This window comes from Phoca vitulina, unplaced genomic scaffold (genome assembly GCF_004348235.1).
Source record: "Phoca vitulina isolate PV1807 unplaced genomic scaffold, GSC_HSeal_1.0 scaffold9, whole genome shotgun sequence".
In the NCBI taxonomy this organism is placed as follows: domain Eukaryota; kingdom Metazoa; phylum Chordata; class Mammalia; order Carnivora; family Phocidae; genus Phoca; species Phoca vitulina.
In genome coordinates this window covers 32,512,438-32,530,776 of record NW_022589712.1, presented here as the reverse complement: position 1 = coordinate 32,530,776, position 18,339 = coordinate 32,512,438, and the positions used below count along the sequence as shown (strand labels likewise).

At 41.5% G+C, this 18,339-nt stretch overlaps 1 protein-coding gene across 14 annotated transcripts in view; it reads right to left on the bottom strand.

Annotated features, from left to right (window-relative positions):
* EPB41L2 (erythrocyte membrane protein band 4.1 like 2) overlaps nucleotides 1-17,074 on the bottom strand; it is a 210,278-nt gene extending 193,204 nt beyond the window's left edge. For 2 of the 14 annotated variants that reach the window (XM_032407872.1, XM_032407869.1), the window contains exon 1: nucleotides 16,945-17,070. The gene's annotated coding sequence lies outside the window, so the exon portion shown is untranslated. Of the gene's footprint in view, nucleotides 1-16,588; nucleotides 16,923-16,944 lie in introns of those variants that run through there. The other 12 variants (XM_032407878.1, XM_032407873.1, XM_032407876.1 and 9 more) reach the window with 10 other exon arrangements.
* Between the last annotated feature and the right edge of the window lie 1,265 nt (nucleotides 17,075-18,339).

Genomic DNA, 18,339 nt, shown 5'->3' with positions numbered 1-18,339 from the left:
TGAAAACCTGGTTTGTGGTCTGTAGAAATTACTAAGGCATCTGCTTTTTCCCTTTCTTTTTTGGAAAGGAAGCTGGACTAGAAACTCTTGTGTAATTTGTATTTGGATGTGGTGTTTGCAGAGGATTATTATCTTCCCAAATTTCTAAGTGGTTCCATCTGTTTTTATGGGAAATTTGGCTTAGAATGATTTGAGAAAATGAAGAACTAAGTAAGAAATCCAATCGCCTTTACAATTAGTCTTGGTATACTCTGAGTGGTTTTAAGAAGTAACAGAACCAAACACATACTCATAGCAAAAAAAAAAAATTTTAACTGAACCTGAAGCTGATAAAAAGCGTCTATGTAACTATCAATTTACAAAACAGAAGAACAGGTTAAAACTATGCCACAGGAATAAAATCAGCAAAATAAATATTGTAGGAATGATACAGGACAAACAATCCAAATTCTTCAAAAAAAATAAATTACAAGAAAATATAAAAGAGGGGCACCTGGGTGGCTCAGTCGTTAAGTGTATGCCTTCAGCTCAGGTCATGATCCCAGGGTCCTGGGATTGAGCCCCGCATCAGGCTCCCTGCTTGGCGGGAAGCCTGCTTCTCCCTCTCCCACTCCCCCTGCTGTATTCCCTCTATCGCTGTGTCTCTCTCTGTCAAATAAATAAATAAAACCTTTAAAAATATATATATATATAAAAGAGAAAAAGAGACAGAACCTATAAAGAGAATCACTATTCCACAATGTAGGCACCTAATTTGGATCCTATTTCAAACAAAAACTGAAAGAAAACAAAAACAAATTAGAAATCTGAACAAAGTGAATATTTGATGATATTAAAAATTAACCGTTAATTTTTTTAGATGTAATAATGATATTGTGTGGCTCAGTCGGTTAAGTGTCTGCCTTCGGCTCAGGTCATGATCCCAGGGTCCTGAGATTGAGCCCCCCATCAGCCTCTCTGCTCCGAGGGGAGCCTGCTTCTCCCTCTCCCATTCCCTCCTGATTGTGTTCTCTCTCTGTCGAATAAATAAAATCTTAAAAAAAAAAAAAAGAAACATATATTGAGGGGCACCTGCTTAACTCAGTCAGAGGAGCATGGGACTCTTGACCTCAGGCTCATGAGTTGGGAGCCCCATGTTGGGTACAGAGATTACTTAAAATAAATAAAATATTTTTAAAAAAGGAAAGATATATTGAAATCTATGTAGATGGAACGAAAAGATGCCTAGGATTTGCTTCAAAATAATCCTGTTGCAGGTAAAGTGACTAGGGATATAGATAAAGCAAGGCTAGCTACCAGCTGATCGCTGTTAAAGCTGGGTGATGGGGATGCACTGGGTGGGGAGAGGCATCATACTATTCAATTTCCCCTGGTACATATTTAAAACTTTCCAAATAAAGCTGTTTCATTAAAAAAAGGAATAACAAAGTTAACTTATAAATTTTTTAACTTAAAAAAATTTTTTAATATCTAAAAGAGAACAGTGAGACATTTTTTACCTAAAGTAGAATATTAACAAATAATTTAGAATTAGTATTTTTCATCTTGAAATAACTTTAATCGCCTTATTAAAATTTTAGCAAGTCAGAAAATGAGAATCATAAAATCTTAAGACTTGGTGGCCTCAAAGTCCCACCTCCCACCCAGTGACACCCCCTCCCACCTCCCACCAGGCAATTACCAGCCTCTGGAGGAGGTCCTTCAAACCCTAGGAAAGTCACTTTCTCCCAAGACAGCCCACTCCAGTTTCTGTCTGCTCCAACTGTCAAAAAACTCCTCTTACACGAAAAAGGAAACTTTCTTTCTCCAGATCTGTTTTACCATGAAAAAAAGGGTTTTTCAAACACAGATCACAGTCCATTCATGAGTTGTGAAATCAAGCTAGTAAATTGTTGACTGGTATTTTTATTATTATTATGATGATGATGATGATGATGATGCAGAAAAGAAAATCTCAGAGTGAATTGTACATAGTAAAGCTAAGACCAAACTTATGAAGCTTGTTTCTGTTCTTTACATACACACACACACACATATATATATACACACACATATACACATACACATACAGACTTCCATACTGATAAAGGGCCAAGATATAAAATCTATGTCGAATGGTGGGTTTTGTCAAAAAAAAAAAAAAAAAGTTAGAAACCCAGCACTCAACGGGCGCCTGGGTGGTTCGGTCGGTTGAGGGTGTGATTCTTGGTTTCAGCTCAGGTGAGGATCTCAGGGTCCTGGGATTGAGCCCTGCATCAGGCTGTGCTGAGTGGCGAGTCTGCTTTAGATTCTCTCTCTTCTCCCTCTCCCTCTGCCCCTCCCCGCACTCATGCACGCTCTCTCTCTCTCTCTCTCAAATAAATAAAAAAAAAAAAGAAAGAAAGCCAGTGCTCAAAAGATAGCTCTCAAAACACCACAACAAGTTGCTTGCCCTTCAGTTATCTCAACAGCTAGTTCCTCCTGTTGCTATGGTTTCTCCTAACCTCAACATCCCAGGCACCCTTCAAGGACAAGGCTTTAGTTTGTCTAATCTTCCACTGGTTTTTATCAAACATAGTATCACGCACTATGTAGTACATACTACATAGCCCTTAAAATGCAGTACCTAAAAACCAACAAAATATTCCAAGTCAAAACAGAATAATCAATGACAGCCCACATTCCACCCTACATATTTCACATATTCACTTAAAAACTTCCTTTGATATACTGGCAGAGACTCCTCAAAGTGAAAAAGACTTAGCTTGGAAAGACTTAACAGATTATGATGGCAGGTTAAGTCTTGGGTGAGTCAAAGGCTGAGGACAGAATCCCAGGAAACAGGGAAAGGCTGAAGAGATAGTGAGAGGAATAGAAGTCTTCAAAGAACAGAAGTAGAACAAAGCACTGCAACATGTAAAAAGAGAATTTCAAAGACAATGCTATGTCAAGAATGTCAAAAATAATACAGGGGAAGAAATCATTCAATAGATTTGACCACAGGGCCATCTATTACCTGGATTAGAGTAATGTCAGCGCACTGGTGAGACCACAAGTCAACATGCTTCGTACTGAGGAATACAAAAGCATCTACTACTTTTTAATAAATCTTCCCATTGAAAAGAAGGCCAACACTGCACTTAGAACTCTGTGAAGGAGCTTATAATCAAGCAGACTTAACGTTCATTTCAAAAAAAAATTTCATCTTACTTATTTCAACCATTGCAGCTAACAAGACAATCTGCCTACGGCTTAATAGGTTTCCCTACAAACGTCCATGACATCTGTAAATCTGATCAGCAGTCCTTGTCTGTCATCATAAAACTCACTGGCAAAAAAAATATTTTAGATAGGAGATAGCCAAGATTAAAATTTCAGTAATAATCACTGCCACAGACTTCCCACAACTGAACAGCATTTTCCCAAAATTGCTATAAAGATACCATGAGGGGCGCCTGGGTGGCTCACAGTCGGTTAGGCGTCTGCCTTTGGCTCAGGTTGTGATCTCAGGGTCCTGGGATCGAGTCCCACATAGGGCTCCCTGCTCAATGGGGAGTCTGCTTCTCCCTCTCCATCTGCCCCTCCCCCCTCCATTTATGCTCTCCTCTCTCTTCTCGATTAAATAAATATTTTTTAAAAAAAGATAGCATGAAAGCTTTATCAAATGTTTTGCCAAAATCCTATGTCTATGTTTTTCCTCTAAGGAAGGGCACTTTAAATGACTTTCTCCATAGAGACGAATGAATGAGCCACAGACATCTTATATGGATTAGGACTTAATTCAGGGCACCTGAACCATTTAAAAGAAAGGCACAAGAAGCAACATCACTTCCCCAACGTCACACTTAGTAACTGGTTGAGGTGGGACTTGGGGTTAGAACAATTTTCTTTCTACCCTCTGCTCCCAGGAAAAAAGGGAAGAAAAAAAAGTATCAGGTACCTGGTTTGTTAAAATTCCAGTCACTAAAGACCCAGGACAAACTCCCACAAAAGTCTATTCTTTCAGGACAGATCAATGATAGCCGAAGTTCCAATACACCTGACACTTCAAGGTACTCAAGTAAAGGCAAAAATTTTGATCGTTCAATGGTACTTTGAACTACTGACTTCAGCAACTCCTCTGTGACCTGTCAACATTCCAGCCAGACTCAATATTCCATTTAAAAAAACAGTTGGGGCAAAGTAAGACAAACATCAGTAGTTACCACCTTTCTAGGATCTGTATGCTTCTACCTGTCCCCCTTTCTCCTTTATAACTATAGCCAGTAAAGGAACAAGAGTAGAATCTCATTAACTGCTTTCCAGTTTCTCAATGAAAACTACCCCCAGTGATCAAATTAAAATTACACACTAATGCAATAGTGTAGGATTGGCCACGGTTCAAAATAGTTACCACTGGGGAGGAGAATGCAAGTAGGAATAGGATATGAGGAAGGAATTTACATGTATCTTAGGGATAATAGAGGACAGCAGTTACGACCGTACACTCTGGAGCCAGACCACCCAGGTTCAAATCCCTCCTCTGCCATTAATTAGCTGAGTGACCCTGAGCAAGTTATTTAACCTTGTGGTGCCTTCGTTTTCTTACAGGCAAACCTAGAACAACAGTACCTACCCCACTGGGTTACACAGCAAGGATTCAACAAAAACACTAAGCAAAAGTGCTCATAAAACAGTATCTGACACATATTAACTATTCAAGAAATGTTATCATATCTTCTAATTCAACACGTAATGTCTTTACAAAGAAAATAAACTAGACATTAAAATATATTTCAATAGAGTACATATTAAAATAATTCAGCATGTAATGACTTTACAAAGGAAACATACTAAACTGTATTTTAATTAAAAGTAAAAATTAGGGGCGCCCGCGTGGCTCAGTCAGTTAAGTGTCTGACTCTTGATTTCAGCTCAGGTCATGATCTCAGGGTTGTGAAATCTAGCCACACACTGGGCTCTGTGCTGGGCGTGGAGCCTGCTTAAGATTCTCTCTCTCCCTCTGGCCCTCCCTGCTCATGCACTCTCTCTCTAAAAAATTAATTAATTAAAAGTAAAAATTAAAATATAAAATAAACTACCTCTCACATAAAAATCCTGCCTTTATTAATTAGGAAATGCATTTCAACTACTAAGTGATTGTCAGCTTCAGCTATAATGCCAACCTTTTGATTTACAAATAGAATTTATAAACTAATATATGATCCATGTTTGAATCATGCACTTTCCCTCTATACTTCCAGACCATACACATGGCAGGTTGATCTGATTTTACAGTAACTGTGTAGTCCCATTAAAATTCAGTCAGCTGAAAAGAATGTTTCACTTGGTCTACTTCTAACATATTGCCAACTAAACCATGCTAAGCAAAAGAAGAATGAAAGAGAGAGAGGGGGGAGCGTGGGAGAGAGGAAAGGAGAAAAAAAGGAAAATCTAAAATCATTCAAGTCTGGTGTAAATATAGGAGCCATGAGGGGGAAAAATGTATAGAACAGCAACACCACCTTGAGAATATACTGGAGTTTGAAGATCAGCTCTGATTTGGTTTAGAAAATACTGGGGTTTTTAGCACTGGCTAAAAAGCATTTCCTATGTCCACAATGCTACATTTAGATGAAACTGCTTTCACTGATCAAAACAAGAGTCAGATATTTATTCCAAAAACATGGCAACTGACCATGTTGCAAAGGAACTAATTTCTATAATTCTAAAAAAGCAGTAATGAACATGAACTTTTTTTTGGAGACTAGAAAGCACACGCCAAGAAGAAGGGGCAGGAGGAAATATCTTACCTATCTACAAATGAAATTATATGATGTCTAGAATTTGCTTCAAAGTAATTCTGGGAGGAGGGTAGTATCGAGAGTGGAAAGAAAAATATAGATGAGACGTGACTGGCTATGGCCTGGTAATTATCAAAGCTGGGTGAGGGTACCTGGGGTTCACTATGTTAGTGTTCTCTCTACTTCTGAATGTATCTTAAACTCTCCATAATAAAAAGTTTAAAAAGAAAGACACTTTTCTGTAACTAAACAATGGTAGATTCCTTCTGCCAAAAACCCCGTCAATAAATAACCAGATACAGTAAAAACATGACTTTAAAAAACTCCACCAACCAAAAACAGGTCCTGAGAAAAGTGCCACATTGTCCTTCACTGCTATCATGTGTGCTGCACGGAGCAAGTAACAAACATAGGGATCACAGATCCATAAAATGCTCTAAAACCTACCCGTGGTTCTTCCCATTTAAGCTTGCAGCACTGGGGATGAAAGTGAACTGGCCTCAATGAGAAAAGCTCGAGCCACATCTCCACTACCATGCTGCCCACATCTACAGCTCATCACTGCAGAGCTGCAAAAGTTAAGAATATCTTCCACATACCTTTATTTTTCTGTTGCAGGTGGGGGAAGTGGGGGGGGTGAACAAATGTATTCATATTCCCATATGTGTGCAATTTAAAACAGACAATCTTGGCATTAAAGAAATTAAGACGCAGGCTTTACTGATGTTGATTTTAATGGCTAAGATCCAAAAACAGTTCTGGTTACAAGCTCATGGATAAACTCTTGATTCCTTTGTCAGTAGACAGACCCAACTCATTTCTTGACACTTTAACCTTTCCCATACACAATCTGTATTCATTTTATGAAGAAAAACGAGTTTCCCTTTTTCTCCTTAAGAGAAGTGGATTAAAGAAAAATTTTCAAGGAAGGTGTTCATTTAGCAGCTTTTCTACCAGAATCCAAAAGCAATTAAACCGAGCATACCGGGGAAAAGTGAAAGATTATCACAGTGAGAGCGGGCTCCCCAGACGAAGGGTGAATATGCACCATTGTCTAGCATATGACCCTGCCACATTTGCTTTTCAAATCCTAGTGAAGGCCTTTGGCACCATTTTCTAATAATCCCGTAGGACTTCTACTTCCTTGTTTTTTCAACAGTATCTCAAAATGTTGACACACTTATTGAACTATTTTTGGAAGACCTAGCTCTGTCTACCTTCAGGGTTCAAGATACAAATAGATGAGAGCTACAGGACAGACCTCTAGCTACAAAACTTGGCAGGCTTCCCGAGTTCTCCAAGAAAAATTCAATTGGCAACTCCATTAGCAGCAGAAGAGCACATAGCAAAGGCAACAACTCTGGACACAAGGAGGCCTTGGCTGTGCCTGAAACCCCATTACGAAACTGAATGACTCTGGGTAAGTTTAACCTCTTCCTGACTCACTTTTCTTCTCTGTCAGACATAGGGTATGAAATCGTTTTAAGAATCAAGTGAGAGGGGCGCCTGGGTGGCTCAGTCGTTAAGCATCTGCCTTGGCTCGGGTCATGATCCCAGGGTCCTGGGATGGAGCCCCGCATCGGGCTCCCTGCTCAGCAGGAAGCCTGCTTCTCCTTCTCCCACTCCCTCTGCTTGTGTTCCCTCTCTCGCTGTGTCTCTCTCTGTCAAATAAATAAATAAAATCTTAAAAAAAAAAAAAAAAGAATCAAGTGAGAAAATGTTCTAATGATTTACTTTGAAAAGAAAAAAAAAAGCTTTACAAATTAAAACAATTTAAAAAAAAAGAAAAGAAAAGAAAACCATTAGAAGTCTCTGCCGCGACCATCACATACAGTTTTATGCTGTTATCTATTAGGAGAAAGAAAAAAATCTGTCAATGACCTTGATGAAGAAAATGATATTTTAACACACCCAATGTTTCTCAAACTTCACTCACATACCAACTTTATAGTTTTTGCCAAATCCAAACACTTAAAGATAAAGATAGTTATTTTTAAATCAAGTTACTTAAAAAATACCTACTTTATTTTAGCCTTATGCTAAGTTAATATCAATGAAATCATAGGTTTGAAGCACTTGTCTGTTTTTCTGATGTACACTGACATATATATTTAACCAGTAAAAGAAAAAGATTCATCTGTGTACTTAACTCATTTTAACAAACCACCACACTTCGGGGAAATACTATCCTGATCTACTGTCTGCAACACCTTCTACATGAAGGAACAGAGTACTTGAATTTATGAATCTATAAAACCCACCAAACAATTTAACCTACACTAACCACACACACATATGAGTCTTTGGGTCTTCTGGGGCTTCCTCACACCTTCCAGCCACTACCTTATTCAGAACTCCATTTCTGTTGCCCCAAACTCCATACACAAAAATCCCTCATATGTGTATCTTCACATGCGTGTAATTCCCACTTCCTATTCATGCTCTAGTAATGAAATTTTTCCCCTGAAAGGATTTAACAGAATCCACAGGAGTTCAAAGTTTCCTCTAATCCCTGAATCAATATTCAAAGAATATTTAAATACATGTATGCAAACCATGTATCAGTCTAAAGATAAACTAAGGTATTCAGAACAGTATAAAATTAGGTTGCCATTTCTTTTTTTTTTTTCTGAAGATTTTATTTATTTGAGAGAGAGAGAGAGCACAAGCAGAGGGAGCCGCAGAGGGAGGAGAAGTGGGCTCCTCGCTGAGCAGGGAGCCTAATGTGGGGCTCGATGAGCCGAAGGCAGATGCTTAACTGACTGAGTCACCCAGGCACCCCAAGGTTGCCATTTCTGAAACATATCTGCCAAACTTTTTACTGTGTATTTTTTTTAAGATTTTATTTTATTTATTTGAGACAGGGAGAGAGAGAGAGAGAGAGAGAGCATGAGCAGTGGGGAGGAGCAGAGGGAGATGGAGAAGCAGACTCCCCGCTAAGCAAGGAGCCCAAAGTGGGGCTCAATCCCAGGACCCCAAGATCATGACCCAAGCTGAAGGCAGATGCTTAACCAACTGTGCCACCCAGGTGTCCCTACTGTGTATTTTTAAATCTAATTCAAGTACATACTATAAGATTTGTAAGCATTTGTACTGAACTAATCCTTGAAATTATCACAAGAAAAAAAAAATAATACATTTGCTGAAGTCTTCCTAGGAAGCACCTTCTTGTTCAAAGATATATCAGTCATCCACTCCCATCCACCCTAGATGTTAGCTCAATCATCTGACTTTCTCTTTCTCTCTCTCTTCATATATATGAATATGAATATATACATATATATATACATATATATATATATATATATATATATATATATATATACATAAAATATAACTGAAGTTCAACTCAGTATCTGGCATGAAAAAAAGGACAATTTTATTATGGCTGCAGTCCTTACCAAACTGTGACTACCATAGTCATCTTGGGAATTTTATTTTTATCAATTTAAAACCCTAAATCAGTGGACTGAACATGAGTTAATTTCTGTTCCCTCCCAAAACCACACTAAAATGACAGTAAGGAAATTTTTTTTTTTTTTTTAAAGGGGAGGGACAAAAAAGGGAGGGGATAGGCCAGCAGATGCGATATATCAACAGAATTTGAGAAGATGGGAAACAGATGTACAAAGTAACTGACTTAGCAAAGCAGAGGAAGCCAAAGCTGAATCCCCATTCTGGTGGAGGCCCACCAAGAAGCAATCTGCGTGCTGGGAGAGGCCCTGAGAGCCTAGGAAGTGGAGGTTCCAGATGCCACCGAGGGCTGAGGTGAGAGACAGAGCTGAAAACAGCTCGTGGAACACTGAAAGTCCTCCTCCTCTTTCCCTCTCTCTCCCAACCTTTGCAGCCAAAAGACAAGAAGTTCACTCTATAAAGCAGTTGAAGGAAGTCTCCGGAATCCAGACCCAGAGGGCAGATGTGAGGGGCACACAGAAAACAAGGAGGCCCGATGACTCAGTCAACACATATTCACAAAGTGCAAAACAGACAAAATATTTGCCTTCTTGCAGTTTACACTCAGATGATAATAATACGTGCTATAGAAGAAAGAAAGAAAAGGAAGAGATTTAAGGCATACTAGGCTAGGTGTGGGAGTGGAGCTGTAGTTTCAAATAAATGATCACAGAACACATAGATCTGAAGGAGTTAAGGGAGTAAGCAATGCAGGTATCTGAGGGAAGAGCATTCCAAAGGGAAAACAAGTTCAAAGGGCCATCAAGTAGGGTTAGACTGGAGATACTATACACAGGGGAAAAAAAGGACATTACCAAAAAGGAAATTCAGTGACCAAGGAGCAGCTTGGAAAATGGGAAAACAAAAAAACTCAGTAGAGAGATTAGAAGAAAACACTGAAGAAAGCCAACAGCCAAGCAAAAAGACAAAGAGATGGTATAAGACAGAAACAAAAAACAAAAAAAACAAAAAAATACTAATAAAATTGGAAAGTCAATCTAGAAAATTCAACATCCAAATAACAGAAGTTTCAGAAAGATCAGAAAACATAGAGGGAGAAATTATCATAGAGGAATGTTTCTAAAAGACAAGAGTTTCCAACCTGAAAGAGCCCACTGAGTGTCCAGCACAATGAGTAAAAAAACTCCCACACCCAAAGCACACCATCATGAAATTTCAAAACACCAAGTTCAAAGAGAAAATCCTAAAAACTTCTAAGGAGAACAAACCAGCCACAAACACAGAAGCAGAAATTAGAATTGTGTCACTCCTTCTCAACAGCACTGGTATGCCAGAATACAACAGAATAATGCCTGAAAAAGTCAAAGGTTAAGTAATCACTAACTTAGAATTCTATACCCAGCCAAACTATAAAAGCATTCACCTTAAGAGTACAAACAGGCAGGGCGCCTGGGTGGCTCAGTTGGTTAAGCGACTGCCTTCGGCTCAGGTCATGATCCTGGAGTCCCTGGATCGAGTCCCGCATCGGGCTCCCTGCTCGGCGGGGAGCCTGCTTCTCCCTCTGACCCTCCCCCCTCTCATGTGCTCTCTCTCTCTCATTCTCTCTGTCTCAAATAAATAAATAAAATCTTTAAAAAAAAAAGAGTACAAACAGGCATTTCAGGGGTACCTGGATGGCTCAGTCAGTAGAGCATGTGACTCTTGATCTCAGGGTTGTGAGTTCATGCCCCACAGTGGTCATGGAGCCTACTTAAAAAAAAAAAAAAAAAAAAGGCATTTTAAGAGTGGAAAAAAGCTGCTTTAAGACATGCAAGGTTTCAAAAAATTCACTTTCCACTTGCACTTTCTTGGAAACTACCGGAGGATATAGTCATACAAAGTAAGAGTTAAGAAACAGACATAGAGCCCAGTAACCTGGGAGCCCAGTAAGAAAGGCAAAGGGAATTCCCAGAATACAGCTGCATGGTAGCTCCAGAAATAAACCAATCCAGCAAGATGAGGTTTCCTAACCTCAAAAATAAGAACTGAACTAAAAGAGCAGTTTTTGATCTTCTGTTTCCTAAAATGCTTTCAAAAACTGCTCCCCAAAATCTCTCTCTGATACTCAGACACACACACACACACGTGTGCACGCACGTAAACACACACTTTACTAAAGTCTCAGGCAGTTCATAAACCACACTGAGCAGTACCTTCCCCACTAACCCCGCTCCACATCAAGCGTGTCTAAACTAAATACTCTCGATGCTCCTTTCTGGCCCCTAAGGTGAATGAACCTAAGGGATAGCCTGTCTGGACGAAAAGAAAAAGAACCTAAGAATTATGGCAAAGTGTAAATTACATTTTAATTTAATGTCTTTAAGATAGTGGGATGTGTATTTATACTGGTAGAATACATAGGAAACTCAAAAATATGATTAAACTCAGCACTGTTGTTATCAGGGTGGTGGTTCCACCTCAACAGATCTAGAAACCTGAATTCAGGGTTTAGAAAAGATGATTAGAGAGGAGATAATCAGACCTATATGAAAAGTTTCCAAAATCACAGTTCTCTTGGGGTGCCTGGGTGGCTCAGTTGGTTAAGCATCCCACTCTGGGTTTCGGCTCAGGTCATGATTGCAGTGTCATGAGATGGAGCCCCTTTTCAGGCTCCATGCTCAGAGCGGAATCTGCTTGAGATTCTCTATCTTCCTCTGCCTCTGCCCCTCCCCCTGCTCACACTCTCCCTGTCAAAATAAATTAAATCTTAAAAAAAAAAAATCACAGTTATCTTGGAATAAGGCAATCAGAAGGTAACATAAGTCTTTATGTATTTGAACATTTTTTTCAAAGAGGTTGATAGTGAGGCCATAAAAAGAGCAAAGCAAAAGGAAACTGGCTTTTCAGTTACAGAATGCAAGCTTTAGTTTAGATACAATGAACTTCCCCACCTGATCTAGACAATAAAGTGTCCACAGATGAACAGACAAATCACTTTGGAGCCCTTTCCATGCGCTCTAGTTCTTAACCTAGAAAGAACGAACACCATCCCCATGACACTGAAGTTAGTTACATATGCAAAATGGTAACTTGGCTACCTAAAACAAAGCCTTACTGAAGATATTTCTTGGAGTGAATAAACAGATAATTCTTATTCCTCACATGTATTCCATATTACTATAAGGATTATTTAGGAGGCAATCTACATACATCTAGACCTTTATGGCTCTAATTTGCTAAAGTGAAAAAATATTAATAGGAAGAGCAATATCCATGAAATGAAAACATATTTCCATATTATAAGTAATTGAGAATATGAAATTAGCCCAAATTCAATCTTCAGGAAAAAAATCCAGAAGCAGTATAAAATGTAGTATTGTCCCTATACTAACGGGTAAGTGACGTCACTTTAAAAATGAGAAAATTGAGGGGCGCCTGGGCAGCTTAGTCAGTTAAAGGTCTGCCTTAGGCTCAGGTCATAATCTCAAGGTCCTGGGATCGACCCTGCGTCCAGCTCCCTGCTCAACAGGGAGCCTGCTTCTCCCTCTCCCTCAGCCCTTCTACCCTACTCATGCTCTCATTCTCTCTCTCTCTCTCAAATAAATAAATAAAATCTTTTTTTAAAAATGAGAAAATTGAGAAAACCACTGAAATTCTCATTAAAATAAATACTATCCCAAACACTGGGTATTGAGAGAAGTTATACTTCTAGACATGAAAAATACACATCTAAGAAACCCACACAGATCTCAATACAACCACAAAGTGAGAAAAGCAAATCCCCTATATGAAATATTGCCTACATGACATTTCTACATGAAATAGTACCAGGTTCTACATCAACTCCAACTTTCAAAGAATCTTCACTAAAAGCACCTCCAAAATATTCTACAAAGGTTCAATGAATAGATTTGTCAAATATATTAAGTACAATGTTATAGATACTTCACATAACAAATATATATACATATATACATGAATATATTCCCTCTCTCATACAAAATGCACACCCATACACACTTTACAGAAAAGCTTTAAAAAGCACTGGTTATCACTATCAGTTATTTCTAGCTATTAGAGATGATTCCTCTCTTTCCTTTTTGGCTTACCTGTAACTTCTATATAACTAAAGTATTTATACTTGGGAGGCCATTCCCCTATAGCTAATGATACCAGCCATGACTCCATCTTAGATTTTAGTCTGGGGCACTGCCCAGATGAATGACAGATATCTTATCAATATTGAGTTGCTGATTTGTGCCAAAACGTGGCATTTCCAAAGGATGCTCTGTCTGGAATCTGTGGGGGATTTATATACAAATCTTCTATTAACTCAGGCCTTCCAAAGAGTCTGGAAATGTTTGTTGGGGAAAGAGGACAAGGGCTGAGAGTGGATTTGCTGACTCCTAAAGGTCCAGACCCGAGATTCCAAGATTCTATAAAAGGGCAGTAAATTAGGGTTTGGCTAGTATTTGCTAGACTACTGAAGCCAGCATAAACATTTACTTACAGCTTTTAAATCTGTAAGGGTACCCAGTGGTTAGGTACAGTAATTCTGAATCTGAGAAAGCAAACAAGGCCACTGGAGATGTTTCTAAATAAAGGTGGGGCGGGGGAGGTAGGCACATTTCCTTTGTTTTCTCCAAGTAAAAACAGAGATTTTAGAAATGCAAAATTTGACTCTCAGCAGTATAGATCCCTATAAGCTACTATATTGCCTTACAAAAATATTAGCAAGGCATACTTTTCCAAAAAGGTGACACACAGCTTTCAAAAAGACTACTTCGGTTTAAAAAACAAAGACAAAAGGCCCATACTTTTCTGTGGAAACAGAAACAAAGTCAAATCTTTAAAAATACTTAGCATTCTACTATATAAAATATAAACCCCACATTGCTAAATAAAATGGCAAAGATAAAAACCCTTACAGTTCTCTAGCCACAGTAATATGAGAGTGGTGATTCAGAGCAAAACCTGACGTTAAACATAACTATACAATATTACTAATTACAGAGTAATTTTACCAATAAATATTTTGGTTGAGGACTGCTTTGTCATCTTTGCAAGTATTTTTAGTTGAAAGCAAGTGGTTGGGTAGTACACATGGACATGGTTATGATTTTTAAAAATCTATTTTTAAAATCTGGTGACTGGATAGGTCTTCTAAACTCGATTCTTTATAACTGGCAATTTGGAAAGGGTAAGCCACAGGAACGTTACGTTAAGAAGCAAAGGACCTAACAAGCTCACCAACTCAGATCAGCACAAAGCTAAACTGGAAAGTGTCGAGTGCTCACAAATCTAATAATGATGGGCCCGGAGAGTCACTAACACCTGTATGTGTACTAAAAGCTACCTCTCCAAATACAGTAAGAGCTATCTGAATTTCCCTGTTTTACATTTGCAGTTATTTTTTGCAGTTATTTTCCCTTCAGATTCATCCCCTAAATCTGCAAATTTGCTTCTTTCTATTTGGGATTAAATTTCTGATTTTAACGTACATACCCAGTTGCATACATACCCAATTTAATAATACATCCCAGTTGAAAATATTCCATAACAGCTTAAATTTTTTACAGAAGTTGGTAATAATTTCACTAAAATTCTAACTTTGTTAAATTATCACTTTTAATCGTTTTAAGCAATCCCCATCCAATTCAGACACTAAGAATTTGAAGTTGGGGGCTCAAGTCACCCACCTATTTTCTCTGGAAGGTCTTTGCACACAGTGCTCTAACTACTAGGACTGGAGGTAAAAGATTAAAAAACTGTTATGACTAGGTCTTTCTTAAAGCAGGGTGTTTTAAAAGGAAAGAAACTGTCCCCTCCCCTTACTCTAAATGAGCAGTCTCTTGTTCTCAGCAGTCCTTCTGCACACAAGACCACTACTGACTTCAGTGGGAATTCTGCCCAAGAAGTGAGGAAGACAGGATAGGATTAAATGAGCCCTAAATCCACGCCATTGTTCCAAGTCATTATCACTTGTACAGTTCTCCAATAACCTCCAAAGAGTAGATATCTGAGGTTTGATGGTGGTTCTCAAACTGAATTACAGAACTGATCACGGGAGCTCTAACAGGTGACACTGCCTGGCTCTTTAAAAACTGTGTCAGCCTGATGTATGGTAGTCGTTTGGCCCTTATCCTAATCCAAGATTGCGTTGCAATGCAGCCCCATCAGTGACTGCAACAGCAATCCAGTGATTTCTCACAGCAATGAGGCTGCAAACAGAAACTGAACAGGAGTAAGTACTATTGGTTTCCCAGTAAAAACTATTCAAAGCCTGAGAATCCTACATCCCAGCTCCTGCGGCCAAGAAATTGACTCAGTTTTCCTCAAGTGTTAAACCTAAGGTGAAATGTGATAGAAAGCTAAACTAAACTGCTAATTCTCACACAGTATTATAGATAGAGAATATAGAAATAATGCATTCCGGTGAGAGAAGAAAAAAGGAGGGGGAGGAGCAAAGAATATGGACGAATAAAGGCAAAACTGTAAGAATCATTAAAGAAAAAAAAAAAGCTTATATAACAGTAAGAAGAACAAGTCTCTGGCACGACACCCCAAAGACAACATTTTGGAGGCAAGAAGTTCAAGAAACTGAGGAAAAGATGTGATTCAAAAAAAAAAAAAAAAAATCCACTGCTCCTCCCTCTTAATCACGGCGGCAGCGGTTGTAGTGATGGAGAATTCAGTTTAAGGCATCCTAAATTAGTAGGGAGGGCTTCTCAAGAGACCCTCCCCTAAAAATAACAGACTGTAGGCGAGAGCTCTTCTAATCTCACCAAAAAACCCTGACCTCGGAGGAGGTGAGCGATTTTGGAAAGTGTAAGGACCGACGACGCCCCCGCAGACATCCCGGCGGCTGGGGGAGGGGGGGCAGCGTCTCGTTTGGTTCCGTTCTTCTCTTCTCTCCCCCTGCAGCTCACCTAAAACCGTTCCCAACCCTCTGCCCACGGCCCCAGAGGAGGCAAACGAGCCATCGGGGCAGAGATGGCCTGGGTGTCGCAGTTGTAGGGAGCAGAGCGCAAGAGTGCACCGCTCTCCGCAGCGGCCCGGGCCGCGGGCGTCCTCCGGGACGGCGACCCGGGCGCGCGCGGGCGGACGCCGGGCGGAACGGCTCGGCGGGGCGCGTGGAGCCGACGCGCCCCGCTCGCCCAGCTCCCCGCAGAGCCCACGCGCGCGGCCGGCCCGGGAAGGCGCGGCGTCCCCGTCCGCGTTTCCTCTCCCCAAACCATCCTCATGAAGAACGCCGCCTCCGCCTCCCCGGAGCCCCCGAGTTGTGCTCCACGCTGGGATCGGCTCGCGCGCCGCGGCCCGCGCCCGGGATGGAGCCGGATTCCTCCTCCAGCCTCTCCGCGGGGCCCCGGACGCGCGACCCTGAGCCCACGGGCACCTCGGCGGGGCCGGCGCAGCCCTCACCATGCCCCTACCTCTCCCGGCTCAGACCAGACGTGGCCCCGACTCCCGGGAAGGAAGATAGGGGGGACCGCAGTGGAGCGGGGAAGCGGGAATCCGGCCTGGAGCAACAGGACCTGGACCTCCGGGCGGGAATGGGGTCCGGTAGAGAGGGGGAGGAGAGGAGAGAGGGAGCGGCAGAAAATCCCAAAGCCGGTCGCCCTCCCCCACGGTGGGACCGTCCCGCCACCGCTTCCTGCCAGGGATCAGCTTCCCAGCTGCAGCCAGAGGAAAAATCCGAGCCGCTCCTGCAGCTCAGCAGGGACTGGCCGCTCGGCCCGGGCTCCCCCGACCCAGGCCCGCCATTCCGCAGCCCCGCAAGCCTCCTTACCCAGACACTGCACCTCCAAGGACTCGCTCGCCGCGGGGACTGGTCCAGCTCCAGCCCCAGCAGCCGGGCCGCGGCGCCCGCCTCCTCCCTCCGCTAGGTTTCAAATTGAAATTCCCTGGCTGGGGCCGTCAGAGGACTCGGCGCGCCAGCCCCGCCCCCTCGCGGCGGAAGCCCCTCCTGCGCCCCCGCCGGACGCGCCCCCAGCGCGGAAACCCCCGCGGGCCGTACCACGCCCCCCGCTCTCAAGCCACGCCCCTGGGGCGGCCCTTCCCGCGGGATTCGCCGTCGCGGTCGCCGGGTATCCAGAGCTGGAAAGATGCGTCTGGCGGCCAGAACTGCCCTGGTTAGTGACTGCTAATGCCCGTGTGCAAGGCTTTTTTACCCGCTACATCCCGCCCTTAAATCCTGTTTACCAACTTTTTAAAAGTTATTTCTTCAAAGTGCATTCACTGACTAATCCTTTATTGAACACCTATTCGGTAGCGGACACAAGGCTAGACCCTGGAAACACGGAAATAAGAAAAGTGCGTCCTCCTCAGTTGAGACTGTTAGAAGTGCTTTCGCAGCGAGGGTATTGAAAAGGAACCATTTATTCTTCCTGTGGGAAGGGCTGGAGGGATTGGGGAAATCCCACAGAGGAGGGACTTTTAAGCTGAACCCAAAGTCTGAGCAGGATTTTTCCAGGCAGAGGCCTGGGAGCCTGGGTTGCTGAGCAGGACAAGGCTGAAGAGGCTGCCGACCTAGGTTGAGGCGCGCGCGCGGGCGCGCGCACACACACGCACACGATACCTCCCGGTGCTTTGCTTTTATATAATAACACGACTTTTTCTCAGATTCTGCTTATTGCATCTTTTCTGAACGTTGGCATATCAAAAGGGAGGCGCAGGTCATTGCCTCGGGCATTTGCCACCCATGCACCTCTTGTTCTTTACTTCCTCCCTCCTTTGATGAGGGCTTTAGTGACTCTACCTAGGCCAAAGTCTTTTCTTTGCTAAACGTAACCTTTTCTAGAATGAACAACGTCGAATGGAACCTTGGTTACAATATCTTCCATGTGCAAGGTGCTTTTCAACTGACAAAGCCCCTTCACATTTTTTATCTTTTGATACACTAACTTTATGGAAAAGGCAGGGCAAGTATTATCTCCAATACATCAAAGAGAAAATGAAGATGGGAAGACAAACTATTTGCTAAGGTCTTGCAAGTAAGCAATAAAAATAATAATAGCTAACATCAGTTGCATGCTTTATGCACTAGATGTTGTTCTAAGTCCCTGATGTATGTGAACCTACTTAATCCTGCATGTGCTAAGTACCCACATTAGACTTAATCTAATATGGGCACTAATATGGAGGGAGAGGAAACCTGATAAGATAGCAGCTCTGATGAAAAAAA